The sequence below is a fragment of the Balaenoptera ricei genome, chromosome 16, assembly GCF_028023285.1.
Source record: "Balaenoptera ricei isolate mBalRic1 chromosome 16, mBalRic1.hap2, whole genome shotgun sequence".
In the NCBI taxonomy this organism is placed as follows: domain Eukaryota; kingdom Metazoa; phylum Chordata; class Mammalia; order Artiodactyla; family Balaenopteridae; genus Balaenoptera; species Balaenoptera ricei.
In genome coordinates, this window is record NC_082654.1 from 51598636 (window position 1) to 51614530 (window position 15895).

Below are 15895 nucleotides of genomic sequence, written 5' to 3' on the forward strand. Positions count from 1 at the left end.
CGTCCGTCATTCAAATCCTAGTGTCAGCAGGGAATCCCCATGCCGTGGGTTAAAATATGATGGTTTGAAAGGGAAGACATTAAAGCATAAATATCATTTGTGTTTTACTTTATGGAAATTCTTGACCATTTAGCTATTTGGTAATTGCTCTGCACAGCTGAGTAAATATACAGTGAGTCCCAAATCATTCAATACTAAGAAAATGGAGCCATATATATATAACACTTTTCCTTACAACTTCTCTTGACACTGAGGTTCGCCATTCTTTCTAGTTGTGACTGGAGGTCAGCTGGAATGTTGTAAAATGTCAGAACTGCCAACCATTTTCTTTAATTTCCAATTCAGAAATGTCGGCCAAAGTGATGGGAAATAGAAAACTAGATCTCTCCGAGCACTTTTTTATTTTCTTTCCATTCCCCACATCTTTCCTCCCTGAGCAGGTTGGGCATCTCTACAAATAAATGCATTCATTCTCTTCCTTTCTCCCCTCTGGCAGCTATCTTCAGGGCAGCGCAGGACCTATAGGAGTGAGGTTGACCCAGGATATACAGAACCAGCAGTCTTGTCAGTTTTGTGCCTCAGGACCTTTGCACATGCTGTGCCTTATGACTAGGAGACAACCCTCACCTTACACTCTTCTGGCCAAATCCTCCCTCATCTTTCAGCTCTCATGTTAAATGTCACTTCCCCAGACAGGCTTTATCTGGCCCGGAGAGACCACGCCATATCTCCTGTGATTGGTTCTCTCTCTATCCTATACTTCTCTTTTATAACTTATCACAAGAAATGACAAAGGGATTCTGAGTGGTCAGCAGGAGTCAGAGAACCAGAACATGGGGTCTTATAAGGCTAAGGGAGCCGACTGGCATCTAATCAATATGCACACAATGGTTCAGCCTCTTCTAGAGCATCAGGATCAAAGCAAGCCATAGTGGGCAACTTCCAACTAAAGATAGCTGGGACAGACCTTTGGGCAAACTAATTTGTCTTCTTGCTAGGTGGATATTCTCATACTCTAAGGATATCATCACTGCCCCAGACCCACTTAAAAATATTGTATTTTCAGCCAAGTTCTGCTGGATTTTAAATATATATTAAATATATATATTCTGCTGTCTTGAAGATAATTTTCTGGCATGAATCTATGACAAATTCCTGGCTTTTCTTCTTTACCTTTGTCCTGAGAATCTGTGTCCTCTTACCAGTTAACTCCCCTCCCCTGGTCTCCTTTCTGGATGGCTCTGAACATATCTCTTAGACTTTGACATCTGTCATATCTCACCTGGGGTCTGACCTGTCACCAGCCATTCTCAGCTGGTCCTTAAATGTAAGTGTTCAGGCCTTAGCCTGTGTTCTGGGGAAGAGTTAAAATCCCCAGCAAAAAAAAAGGGGATCTTAATCTTTAGGAGGAATGAACTTTAGAATAAGTAGTTTTATTTCTCCATGCGGCAGACACTTTATTCTTGAATTTAATAACCAGAGCTCCAAACCCACCTTGAGCAAGAGAGTCTTAATGATGAGTTCAGAGTGTGGAAAAGGAAACTCTGATTCCCTTTGGCCTAAATTGAGAATTAATCCTAATGATGAGGAATGGGCCCGGGTCTGGAGTTTCAAGTCAGATGTCTCCATCTACGGGTAAATGCAGATGGTTTGTTCTTATGATACCAGCATCTTTATATCTCGCCAGGTCTGCTCTCATTTCCCGATGTCTGCAACTTCAAAAGATGAGACACTGACAACTTCTAAAGAGGAGAAGCCTCAGCCAGTGTCATTTCTAAAACAACATGTTTTTGCTGAGGGAAGTTATGGCAGCTGACATTAGTGACTCTACTGCTACATTCCAGGACTGGTTGTGTGTATGGAAATGTGCTTACCTTACCCTATAAGGATTGCTACCCAACAGCTCCTTTGGGCTTTCACAGCTCATTATCACCTCGTTAGAGAGGGCTGCAGGTCAAACTCTGGCATGAAAAATCCACCGTAGGTAGGTCCTTAGTGGCATGATTATTTGTGCTCTCCTCTTCAGAATTCAATTTACATGCTAATTAAGCTTTTGTGCATCTAAGCACATTTACCTGTATAGAGTAGTCACTCTCTTCTTCCTCCTTGAACTCCAATTTGGTAGCATTACCATCCCACTGAGAAGGAATCATACTCACTGGGCCTTTGCAGCCCAGAATTGGGGGCACTCCTATTTCAAAACTCAAGAAGCCGTGTTCATTCATTTAGCTTCCAGAGATGAAGAGCAAGGACAGAACTGCCTGCATTCCTCAACACAAAAGAGGGCTTTTTTTCCTGCCTGAGTCATTTTGCAGGGCAGTATGGAAATCGGTTGTCTAACGTTCAATACTGCAGATCAAGTGACTTCCCTCTATCCAAATGTGGCTCCAAAGTCTTCAAATTGTTACTAGGGGAACTATTTTGCCCTCTATAGTGTGTCTGTGTGCAAGTGTTCTGAAGTACAAAATGCCAAACTGTGTGCATTAACCGAGGGCTGCTCCTTTGCAGATTTTACTCCACAGTTTTAATTCAAGTGTAATTGACCATGACAATGCTGAAGGCGCTAAAACTCTTCCTTTATTGGAATTAACTGCAAAACATTTCACCCATTGGTGAGATATGCTGTACAGGAAGGGCTTATGCAAACATCCTGCTGAAAATTCATAGATAGGAACATTTCCTGGAAAAGAGTAAAAATGGAACTCAGAGGACAGTGGCATGAAAAAGAGGGCAAATCAAGCACATGGGCCAGCTCTGACTCCTCTTTGATTTCCACCATATATTTTTATGGCCGTTTAATAAGATGGACCAGCCGTGACAAGATGAGCTGCTGTTGTGATGCTGATGTCTCTCAATTGCCTAGATGCTGCTTTTCCCTGAATGATTTATAGATTCCGCCCACACCGGGCATTCTACTAGGGACCTCAGCGTGGGAGTTAGAAGAAGGATGGCAGATTTGGAATTCTAAGAAACCACTTTCAGCATTTCTCCTAAATTGGATCCTGTAAGTCTTTCTCAGAAAATGTAATTGAAATGGGAATCTGTACCTCTAGTTGAATAAGACATGATATGAGAAACTTATCAAGACCCTGAAAGGACAAATGGTGTCTGGGTGGGTATTTCAGCAGTGGTGAGAAAGCCCTGATGTTTACATGGGATCTAGGAGACCTCAGAGAGCTCTTCAGGATAACCTCACCAGGAAGCATTTGTTGATCACCACCATCTGCCACCACCACCCACTGCCTCAGATGAAGCATCTCCCCACATGCCACCAAGGGGCTCCTCGGATATCTACAGTAACAGTTATGAACACTAAATTTCACTTATGTATTTGTTTACACAAGTGTCTTACCCACTAGAGGGAGAGCACTTCAATACCATAATTGTGTTACCTTTGTCTTTATCTTTCTAGATCTTGGCACTCAGTAGGTGGTCAATCAATACTTGAGCTGAACTTTTTAAAAGGCTGTCTAAAGTGTCCATGACAGCAGCAGCAAGAAAAAATACAATCCTGCAGCCTATGGAACAAAAACCACATTCACAGAAAGATAAACAAGATGAAAAGGCAGAGGGCTATGTACCAGATGAAGGAACAAGATAAAACCCCAGAAAAACAACTAAATGAAGTGGAGATAGGCAACCTTCCAGAAAAATAATTCAGAATAATGATAGTGACGGTGATCCAGGACCTCGGAAAAACAATGGAGGCAAAGATAGAGAAGATGCAAGAAATGTTTAACAAAGACCTAGAAGAATTAAAGAACAAACAAACAGAGATGAAAAATACAATAACTGAAATGAAAACTACACTAGAAGGAATCAATAGCAGAATAACTGAGGCAGGAGAACGGATAAGTGACTTGGAAGACAGAATGGTGGAATTCACTGCTGCAGAACAGACTAAAGAAAAAAGAATGAAAAGAAATGAAGACAGCCTAAGAGACCTCTGGGACGACATCAAACACAACAACATTCGCATTATAGGGGTCCCAGAAGGAGAAGACAGACAGAAAGGACCTGAGAAAATATTTGAAGAGATTATAGTCGAAAACTTCCCTAACATGGGAAAGGAAATAGCCACCCAAGTCCAGAAAGCGCAGCGAGTCCCATACAGGATAAACCCGAGGAGAAACACGCCGAGACACACAGTAATCAAATTGGCAAAAATTAAAGACAAAGAAAAATTATTGAAAGCAGCAAGGGAAAAACAAAAAATAACATACAAGGCAACTCCCAAAAGGTTAACAGCTGATTTCTCAGCAGAAACTCTATAAGCCAGAAGGGAGTGGCATGATGTACTTAAAGTGATGAAAGGGAAGAACCTACAACCAAGATTACTCTACCCGGCAAGAATCTCATTCAGATTTGATGGAGAAATCAAAAGCTTTACAGACAAGCAAAAGCTATGAGAATTCTGCACCACCAAACCAGCTCTACAACAAATGCTAAAGGAACTTCTCTAAGTGGGAAACACAAGAGAAGAAAAGGATTTACAAAAACAAAACCAAAACAATTAAGAAAATGGTCATAGGAACATACATATCGATAATTACCTTAAACGTGAATGGATTAAATGTTCCAACCAAAAGACACAGGTCTGCTGAATGGATACAAAAACAAGACCCATCTATATGCTGTCTACAAGAGACCCACTTCAGACCTAGGGACACATACAGACTGAAAGTGAGGGGATGGAGAAAGATATTCCATGCAAATGGAAATCAAAAGAAAGCTGGAGTAGCTATACTCATATCATATAAAATAAGACTTTAAAATAAAGAATGTTACAAGAGACAAGGAAGGACACTACATAATGATCAAGGGATCAATCCAAGAAGAAGATATAACAATTATAAATATATATGCATCCAACATAGGAGCACCTCAATACATAAGGCAACTGCTAACAGCTATAAAAGAGGAAATCGACAGTAACACAATAATAGTGGGGGACTTTAACACCTCACTTACACCAATGGACAGATCATCCAAAATGAAAATAAATAAGGAAACAGAAGCTTTAAATGACATGATAGACCAGATAGATTTAATTGATATTTATAGGACATTCCATCAAAAAACAGCAGATTACACTTTCTTCTCAAGTGCGCACAGAACATTCTCCAGGATAGATCACATCTTGGGTCACAAATCAAGCCTCAGTAAATTTAAGAAAATTGAAATCATATCAAGCATCTTTTCTGACCACAACACTATGAGATTAGAAATGAATTACAGGGAAAAAACCATAAAAAACACAAACACATGGAGGCTAAACAATACGTTACTAAATAACCAAGAGATCACTGAAGAAACGAAAGAGGAAATCAAAAAATACCTAGAGTCGGGCTTCTCTGGTGGCGCAGTGGGTGAGAGTCTGCCTGCCAATGCAGGGGACGCTGGTTCGAGCCCTGGTCTGGGAGGATCCCACATGCCGCGGAGCAACTAAGCCCATGAGCCACAGCTACTGAGCTTGCGCGTCTGGAGCCCGTGCTCCGCAACAGGAGAGGCTGCGACAGTGAGAGTCCCGCGCACTGCGATGAAGAATGGCCCCCGCTCTCCACAACTGGAGAAAGCCCTTGCACAGAAACGAAGACCCAACACAGCCAAAAATAAATAAATAAATAAATTTAAAAAAAAAAAAGGAAGACATTAAAAAAAAAAAATACCTAGAGTCAAATGACAATGAAAACACGATGATCCAAAACCTATGGGATGCAGCAAAAGCAGTTCTAAGAGGGAAGTTTATAGCTATACAAGCCTACCTCAAGAAACAAGAAAAATCTCAAGTAAACAATCTAACCTTACACCTAAAGGAACTAGAGAAAGAAGAACAAACAAAACCCAAAGTTAGCAGAAGGGAAGAAATCATAAAGATTAGAGCAGAAATAAATGAAATAGAAACAAAGAAAACAATAGCAAAGATCAATAAAACTAAAAGCTGGTTCTTTGAGAAGATAAACAAAATTGATAAATCATTAGCGAGACTCATCAAGAAAAAGAGGGAGAGGACTCAAATCAATAAAATTAGAAATGAAAAAGGAGAAGTTACAACAGACACTGCAGAAATACAAAGCATCCTAAGAGACTACTACAAGCAACTTTATGCCAATAAAATGGACAACCTGGAAGAAATGGACAAATTCGTAGAAAGGTATAACAATCCAAGACCGAACCAGGAAGAAACAGAAAATATGAACAGACCAATCACAAGGAATGAAATTGAAACTGTGATTAAAAATCTTCCAACAAACAAAAGTCCAGGACCAGATGGCTTCACAGGTGCATTCTATCAAACATTTAGAGAAGAGCTAACACCCATCCTTCTCAAACTCTTCCAAAAAATTTCAGAGGAAGGAACACTCCCAAACTCATTCTATGAGGCCACCATCAACTTGATACCAAAACCAGACAAAGATACTCCAAAAAAAGAAAATTACAGACCAATATCACTGATGAATACAGATGCAAAAATCCTCAACAAAATACTAGCAAACAGAATCCAACAACACATTAAAAGGATCATACACCACGATCAAGTGGGGTTTATCCCAGGGATGCAAGGATTCTTCAATATACACAAATCAATCAATGTGATACACCATATTAACAAATTGAAGAATAAAAACCATAGGATCATCTCAATAGATGCAGAAAAAGCTTTTGACAAAATTCAACACCCATTTATGATAATAACTCTCCAGAAAGTGGGCATAGAGTGAACCTACCTCAACATAATAAAGGCCATATATGACAAACCCGCAGCAAACATCATTCTCAATGGTAAAAAACTGACAGCATTTCCTCTAAGATCAGGAACGAAACAAGGATGTCCACTCTCACCACTATTATTCAACATAGTTTTGGAAGTCCTAGCCATGGCAATCAGAGAAGAAAAAGAAATAAAAGGAATACAAATTGTAAAAGAAGAAGTAAAAGTGTCACTGTTTGCAGATGACATGATACTATACATAGAGAATCCTGAAGATGCCACCAGAAAACTACTAGAGCTAATCAATGAATTTGGTAAAGTTGCAGGATACAGAATTAATGCACAGAAATCTCTTGCATTCCTATACACTAATGATGAGAAATCTGAAAGAGAAATTAAGAAAACACTCCCATTTACCACTGCAACAGAAAGAATAAAATACCTAGGAATAAACCTACCTAGAGAAACAAAAGACCTGTATGCAGAAAACTATGACACTGATGAAAGAAATTAAAGATGATACCAACAGATGGAGAGATATACCATGTTCTTGGATTGGAAGAATCAATATTGTGAAAATGACTATACTACCCAAAGCAATCTACAGTTTCAATGCAATCCCTATCAAATTACCAATGGCATTTTTTACAGAACTAGAACAAATCATCTTAAAATTTGTATGGAGACACAAAAGACCCCGAATAGCCAAAGCAGTCTTGAGGGAAAAAAACGGAGCTGGAGGAATCAGACTCCCTGAATTCAGACTTTACTACAAAGCTACAGTAATCAAGACAATATGGTACTGGCACAAACACAGAAACATAGATCAATGGAACAAGATAGAAAGCCCAGAGATTAACCCACCCACCTATGGTCAACTAATCTATGACAAAGGAGGCAAAGAGATACAATGGAGAAAAGACAGTCTCTTCAATAAGTGGTGCTGGGAAAACTGGACAGCTACATGTAAAAGAATGAAATTAGGACACTCCCTAACACCATACACAAAAATAAACTCAAAATGGATTCAAGACATAAATGCAAGACCGGACACTGTAAAACTCTTAGAGGAAAACATAGGAAGAACACTCTTTGACATAAATCACAGCAAGATCTTTTTTGATCCACCCCCTAGAGTAATGGAAATAAAAACAAAAATAAACAAATGGGACCTAATGAAACTTAAAAGCTTTTGCACAGCAAAGGAAACCATAAACAAGACGAAAAGACAACCCTCAGAATGGGAGAAAATATTCGCAAACAAATCAACGGACAAAGGATTAACCTCCAAAATATATAAACAGGTCATGCAGCTCAATATTAAAGAAACAAACAACCCAACCCAAAAATGGGCAGAAGACCTAAATAGACATTTCTCCAAAGAAGACATACAGATGGCCAAGAAGCACATGAAAAGCTGCTCAACATCACTAATTATTAGAGAAATGCAAATCTAAACTACAATGAGGTATCACCTCACACCAGTTAGAATGGGCATCATCAGAAAATCTACAAACAACAAATGCTGGAGAGGGTGTGGAGAAAAGGGAACCCTCTTGCACTGTTGGTGGGAATGTAAATTGATTCAGCCACTATGGAGAACAGTATGGAGTTTCCTTAAAAAACTAAAAATAGAATTACCATATGATCCAGCAATCCCACTACTGGGCATATACCCAGAGAAAACCATAATTCAAAAAGACACATGCCTCCCAATGTTCATTGCAGCACTATTTACAATAGCCAGGTCATGGAAGTAACCTAAATGCCCATCGACAGACGAATGGATAAAGAAGATGTGGTACATATATACAATGGAATATTACGCAGCCATAGAAAAAGAACGACATTGAGTCATTTGTTGAGAAGTGGATGGATCTAAAGACTGTCATACAGAGTGAAGTAAGTCAGAAAGAGAAAAACAAATACCGTATATTAACCCATGTATGTGGAACCTAGAAAAATGGTACAGATGAACCGGTTTGCAAGGCAGAAGTTGAGATACAGATGTAGAGAATAAACGTATGGACACCAAGGGGGATAAACCATGGTGGGATGGGGATGGTGGTGCGCTGAATTGGCCAATTGGGATGACATGTATACACTGATGTGTATAAAATTGATGAGAACCTGACATATAAAAAAACAAAGAAACAAAAAAAATTAATAAAAAAATAAAGTGTCCATGACTTGCACAAATGTGCCCTTGTTATGTCCTTTGATTAGGTTTATCTTCCCTCCCCACATTTCCCAGGCAGATTAGTATAGAGGGAAAACCTCTCACATCTTTACAGAACAGTTCATCCCTTGGCCCCTGAACAAACAAGCACCACCATACACTCATGCCTCCAACTGATGAGGATGATATGGTGCCTGCTACAGTGAAAGGAAGCTGGGACATTCCACTTAGAAAGCCAGCAAGTTTCCTATTTCTACAGCTATCTGGAGGGGGTTAGATAATCACTACCTTCCTTAGAAGGAAGGAAAGAACCACAGGTCTGGACAGCTACAGTGGGAGAAAAGACTGTTATTTCTGGCCAACGCCCAGATAACATCCATGTACAAAATTCCAGGGGAGGAACTCTTGAATCTCTGTAAATGGTGTTGAGCAAACCCCACCTCAGACAGAGTCTATGTCCTGGAAGCCACTTGAACCTGGAGAACCTCACACCCTTTCCATCTCTGGTTTAAAAAGATTAAACTGATTAGACCAGAGGACACCAGGTATGAGCAGGTGGGAGGTTGGGAGTTGGGTGGGGGAGCGTAAGAGTTGGGGGTGTTTGTGGGGTAGGAAACCAATATAAAACTACTCCCATCTTATCCCCCATTTCCTGTTGCTGAGAAGCAACTGGACATTTCACAGATTGGCATCCGGCAAGTAGGGCTTTATGGATTATCTAGCCTGAGACCCCGGAAAAGCTCAGGCTAGCAGAACACTTGGGAGCGAGGTGAGCTACAAGGGAAAAGGAACCTAATATTTCCTGAACTCCTACTATTGCCAAGCACTTTACATGCATTATTTCATTTAATGCCCACAAAATCCTGGAGTCTAGGTATTCTTCTCTCCATTTTAGAGTAGAGAAAACTGGCTCATAAACAATTTATGTAAGGTTTAAAAGTCATTAAAATGGATGAACTGGCTACACTGACTCATTCCAAAGCCTATGATCCATTTTACTAGGAAAGGAGAAAACGGAAAATGTAGAAAAGGCAATGGACCAAGGAGAGGAAAGAAAGAGAAAAATAAAGGCTATATACGCCATGAGAAAAAAAGATGAGGCATCTGGGCTCATGAGTCTCTTCCCCTTAGTCTGTATTGGAAGGACGCTCAGGATAAATAACAGTGAGCAGATTTACCGGCCTTCTGATCCTTCCTGCTTTGCCTGAAGCTAGTTCTCTTCTATATTTGGTTCTTCATTTCCTTCAGGGGGTAATCTGAGTTTTGGCACATTTCGGTACCAATATGCCTGATGAAGTAGGCATAATGATCATGCAAAAACCACATTAATTTTCAGGTCCTTATAACAAATACATGAATAACTGCATAAGTCAGTTCCTTACAGGAGAACGATTGAGCGCTGAGGTGACCAACCATAACACTGTTTTTATCTTGAGTCAATGAGCAGGACACAGGGTGACTTTCAGGAGTGCAGGTCCATTCATGGTCAATGCACACTGTCTAATCTGTCCAGCTGGATGTGGGAGTCAGGAATCTGGGTTCTGGTTCTCACACCCATCACTGGTTGGATAAATTTACTTGGGATAGACATTGAGTTCTCATTGTTTGTCTTATTTACTGAAGTATCATTCTCAGATTAATTTTGCCTTTTTAAGCTTGGATACGTCCTGACTACATTACCCTTTAATCTTAATTTAGCCACATCTGTCCACTTTTTTACTGAGAATTCTTTCATTGCATCTAAGCTTGGAAAATTCTCTTCCATGCGTACATGTAATACATATTTACTTCTATTTTACTAAATTGTTTTGTGATTTTTAAAAATTTAAATCCATAAAATTTATTTTGTAGTATTGTATAAAGTAGGGATATGGTTTATTTCCAATTATTCAACACTAGTTATTACATAATCAACTTTGTCCCTATTGATTTATTATGCTTCTTTTAAACTGGGGGATATTTTAGCTTGAAATTCTTGTGTACTATAAAAATAACCCTTTTCTCCAAATATTCTGACTCATTTTATAGAGGGAGAAGATCCTCCACAGGAATGTTTATAATTTATAGGTGGTTTCCAACCATGTGTCTTTTCTGCCTTCTCTCTCTCTCCCTCTCTCATCTCTTCCCCTCCAAATACTATAAATCTTTGTTTCCTCACTGTCTTCTTTGGCTCTTTCCTCTGACTTCTGGAATAATTTCTCAAATAGTTCTTTCAACATAATTTAATTTTCTGCACCTTCAATTTTATTCCTTTTTGACCCCAATGCCAATTTTAAACCTGATATAGCTTTTTTATTTTTGGTTTTGTGGCAGACTTTAACATTTTTAGCTTATGCTATTTTATCTCAGAATTTTGTCTTTTTATCTCACCTGTTCTTTTCTTATATGCCATTTTCTTGTTTCATGGTTCCTCTTTATCTTACCAAGAAGATAAATCAGATACATTTTTTAAAAACTTGATCTATTTTCACAGGAACTGTCAAAGATAGGCTTTTCCTCTGAATCCTCCACACCTATTATCCTGCAGACTTTTCTCATAGGCCACAATGTCACATGCAGCGAGAGAGCGAACTATTCGGCAGAGAAACAAATTCCCTCAGCTCTTTGTAGCGTATTGCCTCTGAAGGTCCTCAGAGAAAGAGTGCAGGGGATACACTCTGTGTCTTATTTGTCACTAGCCTCCACTTGGCTAGTCTAAATCTGGAGACACTCCCAAGTAAGGGGTCATCCCAAATCTCCAGCCTCATGCAAATATGAATCCAAAGTTTGTAAATGGCCCCTTTGCCCCCTGTTCCAACCCAAATACTAGCCAGAGTCCTAACCTGTTTTCTTTACACAATCAAAGTCTCATCTTCAAATCTTGTGGACACATTTTCAGCCCATGAATAGGGAGCCACCTTCAATGACTATCTTCACCAATGGATCAGGTATGTGATGGCCCTAGACAGCTACATACCCATTTGGATCCTCATAGAAAATTTCTTTGGGGAATATAGCTGGAAAGAGCATGCCCATCCTCTGGCCCACATTCTGCTAGCCTGAAATACAACTGCATCATGCTGCCACCACCTAATTCTCCCAGTAGAGAATGAAAATATAGGCCATGGAGAATATGTGGTGGTCATTAGTCACCTTTTCTTTCTTTATAAACTAACAGTGATACCCAAAACACTGTTTGTGTGCTTCTCCTACAATTCTTGCTGCTCCCACCTCACATAATATACTTAACCTGGGAAAACTGTAATTCACAAAATGTCCCATCCCACCTTCTCTAACTTTTAGCAACACTGTATAGTGAGGGTTATTTTCTGAGGGGATACAGAAAGCCAGAAACAGGAGAGTGATAGCAATCAGAAATGGATGGCAGATATATGATTTTTGCTTGATGTAGCACTTGTTTCATCCTTGCACTGTCAAACGTTAGTGTGCGTAAAAGTCACCAGGGAATGTAGTTAAAATGAAGATTCTAATTTAGTAGATCTCGGATGGAGCATGCGATTCTGTGTTTCTAATGAGCTCCCAGATGATGCCAATGCTGTTGATTGATGGACCACACTTTGAGGTGCAAGACTGTGAGCTCCTTGAGGCAGGGACCATATTATATGAACTTAGCTCAGTGCCAGGATTATGACAGACACTTTCCAGGCATTTCTTCTACTGAACTGAAATGAAGCATTTTGGATTTGAAAGGCAGAGCACTCAGAAAAGACAAAATGTGCTTTTTAATCTGGCTGTGCTGGTAACACAGTTATACTTCTTTGTCTTAAAAGCTGACTCTAAGACATTTTTGAATTCTGAATCCCTAAATGACCATGAGTTTAGAGTTTGGGGAAAAGTCTGATGGAGATACACTCAGTTGTTTTAATCACAAAACCAAATTTTCCTTCCTGTATATTTGAGTCTTCTGTGGCTCAATATCCCCCTTTCTCCTGGGCTGGGCGTCACCCTACTGAGCACAAGTATGTTCACCAAACGCACATAACCAGCAGATGTGTTAACACAGACACACATGGCCATGGTCACCACCCATCACCACCCTCACCATCCCAGTCCCTCCAACAAATGGCATTCCATTGTGACTTTCACACAACACTAGTTCTGGTGGAGTTTATATCAGTATGGATCCACTCAAGAGATAGAAATTACACTAGTAATTTTATCAGAGGATAGTTGATATACAGAATTGTAAACCGGGTATAAAGCTGTTCACTAGGTATCATGGAGGTGGCAAATGCAGGAAGCAGCTCCCACCCCAGAGCTGGGGAACAAGGGGAAGAGGTTGAACTTATCGAAAATGAGAAGCTTCAGAGGAAGGGCCCTGAAAACTGAAACTCAGACCCCCAGGGCCGGTGTCTGAGCTTGAGGGAGAGGACCCATGGGCCTGGGCCTGACCCTCTAAGGAGGTGCTGGTATCTCGGAGAGGGATGTAAGACAGTTGGCTCTGCAAGTGTTGGGAAAACTGCAAACTGGCTTCAGCTGCTGCTACAGGAAGGAAGTGCCTCTGCCAGGGCAAAGAGGTGTTGCTGGGGGGGACACAGGAAAAGGAAGCACAAGGCAAAAGGAAACAGACAAGAAGGAGCATGTCTACCTCTTCCTCCTCCGGCCTTGTGTCTCCGCCTAGTGTCCCCTATTTGAAGTTCCCAACAAGGAGCATCTAGTCAAACAGAAATGTGGTTTGCAGAGGCCCAGCCTCAACATGGCAGAGCTAAGTATGGAAAGATGGGTCTGGAGCCAACAGACAATAACCAACAGCTTAAGAACTGATACACACATTGTGGGGGTGGGGGGAGTTGTATAAGTAAATAGATTTGGGGAAAATTGGGTTAAGAAAGTGTAAATATCAAAGTAAAATTGTAAAGTATCCTTTGCCTTAAACTATGACCCCCTATGGTTTTCCATCTATTGAACAAAGCTTTTTCTTACTTTAGAGAAAAAGTAGCTGCCATCAAGAACATAGGAACCAGTGGAGGAAAGATGGAGGCTCTGACTCAGAGATGTCCTTATTTTCCATCAAAAGTGAAGGGGAGCTGGAAGTTCTTCTGGTTCTGGGAGGTGGGAATGAGAGGAGGATAATGAAAGAAATCAGGTGATCAGATATAAGAATCTTGGTTGCTAAAGCTCTAGGAAAAGAAGATGAAAGAGTGACAGAAATTCCAAGGAGGTTGAAGGAGAAGCTATGTTTGGGATTCTTGGAGGGAATTCCCCTCATCAGAGGGCCTGGAAGTGACCCGGGAGCAGCCACATTGTGTGCTTAGGAAGAGGGATAACCAGAGACAGCAACCCTGCTCTCTGCTCCCTTGCATCATGGATGGAATCCAAAGTTCTGTGTGCTTCCAGGATGCAGGAGGACGTGGTGAGGTACTAAGACCATGCGCTTTCCCTGGGGTCAGTGTGAGCAAGAAAAAGAGTTCCTGTGGCAGTGGACATCTAGTTAGAAGATCTGACCTAAATACAGGGATTTGAAGGGCCAGCAGGAGCCATGGTGAGGTTAAGTTAGCACAGAGTCGCCAGGGAACTCTGATTAAAAAAAAAATAGGTCATGGATTTCACCAGCCACAAACGTGAGCAGTCGATACTAGCTGGATGCCAAGTGTCCGGGCAGGGTGATGGACATCACTACAGAGGGCTCGTGAGTCCAGAGGATGGCACAAGCACCCTTGTGTAAGGCAGTAGTCCCTTTCCAACCTCCCTGAGGACCCAAAGAAATCTTCAGCAAAAGAAAAACCAATCCCGGTAAGGAGTTTGAACTTTGAATTTGACTAAATATTTATGAGTTTATCAATACAACATCAAGCTAACTTGAAAGTGATTTTTTTAAATGGAAGAGAATGAAATTACTTTAGATGATGAGACTTTTCACCACCACTGCCCTCTCTCTCCCTCCCTCCCTCTATCTCTCTCTCTCTCTCTCTCACACACACACACACACACACAATTTATCTAGGAGGATACAGGGGGCTTAGGAAAATGATAAGAGACCAAAAATAAAATTAATCATTTAAAAACCTTTCTCTCTTTTTTTTTACACCTGAGCATAGCCTGCAATTGTGAAACTTTCACTACACAGTCAATCAGTTGCCTCCATCACTTGACTTCTCCAAACTTTTACTGTAATAGTGAGCGTGTGACTTTCCAAGAGGAGGAAAACACTGTTCCCCTGGAAATGTCCTTAGAGGAATGTACTGTAGACCACCCTTTGGGAAATCTGGATCATGTTTTACTAAGCATCTACTAAATGCAAATCATTGTGGAATCACTTACCCTGAATCATCACAAATCCTCAGATAGGCAAGGTAGCATTATGTCTGCATTACAGGTGAGGAAACTGAGTCTCAGAGAGGTTAATTCTTAGTCAAGATCATACACCTAAGTAGAGTAAAACTGGCACTCAAGTTCACATCTGTTTGGTCTCAAACCCACTATATAAATCAGTATAAAACCAAGTGCTAAATAGAATAAGCACAAATTACAAACAAACCAGCAAAACTAGACCATACAGAAATAGAGACACAGATGTAGAGAACAAATGCATGGACACCAAGGGGGGAAAGCGGTGGGGGGTGGGGTGTGATGAATTGGGGGATTGGGATTGACATCTATACACTAATATGTATAAAACAGATAATTAATAAGAGCCTTCTGTATAAAAAATAAATAAATAAAATTTTAAAAAGAAAACAATCCCATTTACAATAGTATCAAAAATAATAAACTACTTAGGAATAAACTTAACCAAGGAGGTGAAGAATTTGTACACTGCAAACTTCAAAACATTGATGAAAGAAATGAAAAAAAAAAAGGAAAAAAAAACAAGACCATAAGTGCTCTGTGATTGGAGCCAATAACCCCTCTGTCTTTAAGACAAATACCAGAAAATAGCTTAGAAATACAGTCGCCCAGAGGTCTAAGCAAAAGCATTTACCACTACATTTCAGATCATCTGAACACAGATTATTTGCATTTTATTTTATCTATCCAATTTTCCTTACACAATTGTCAAGTAG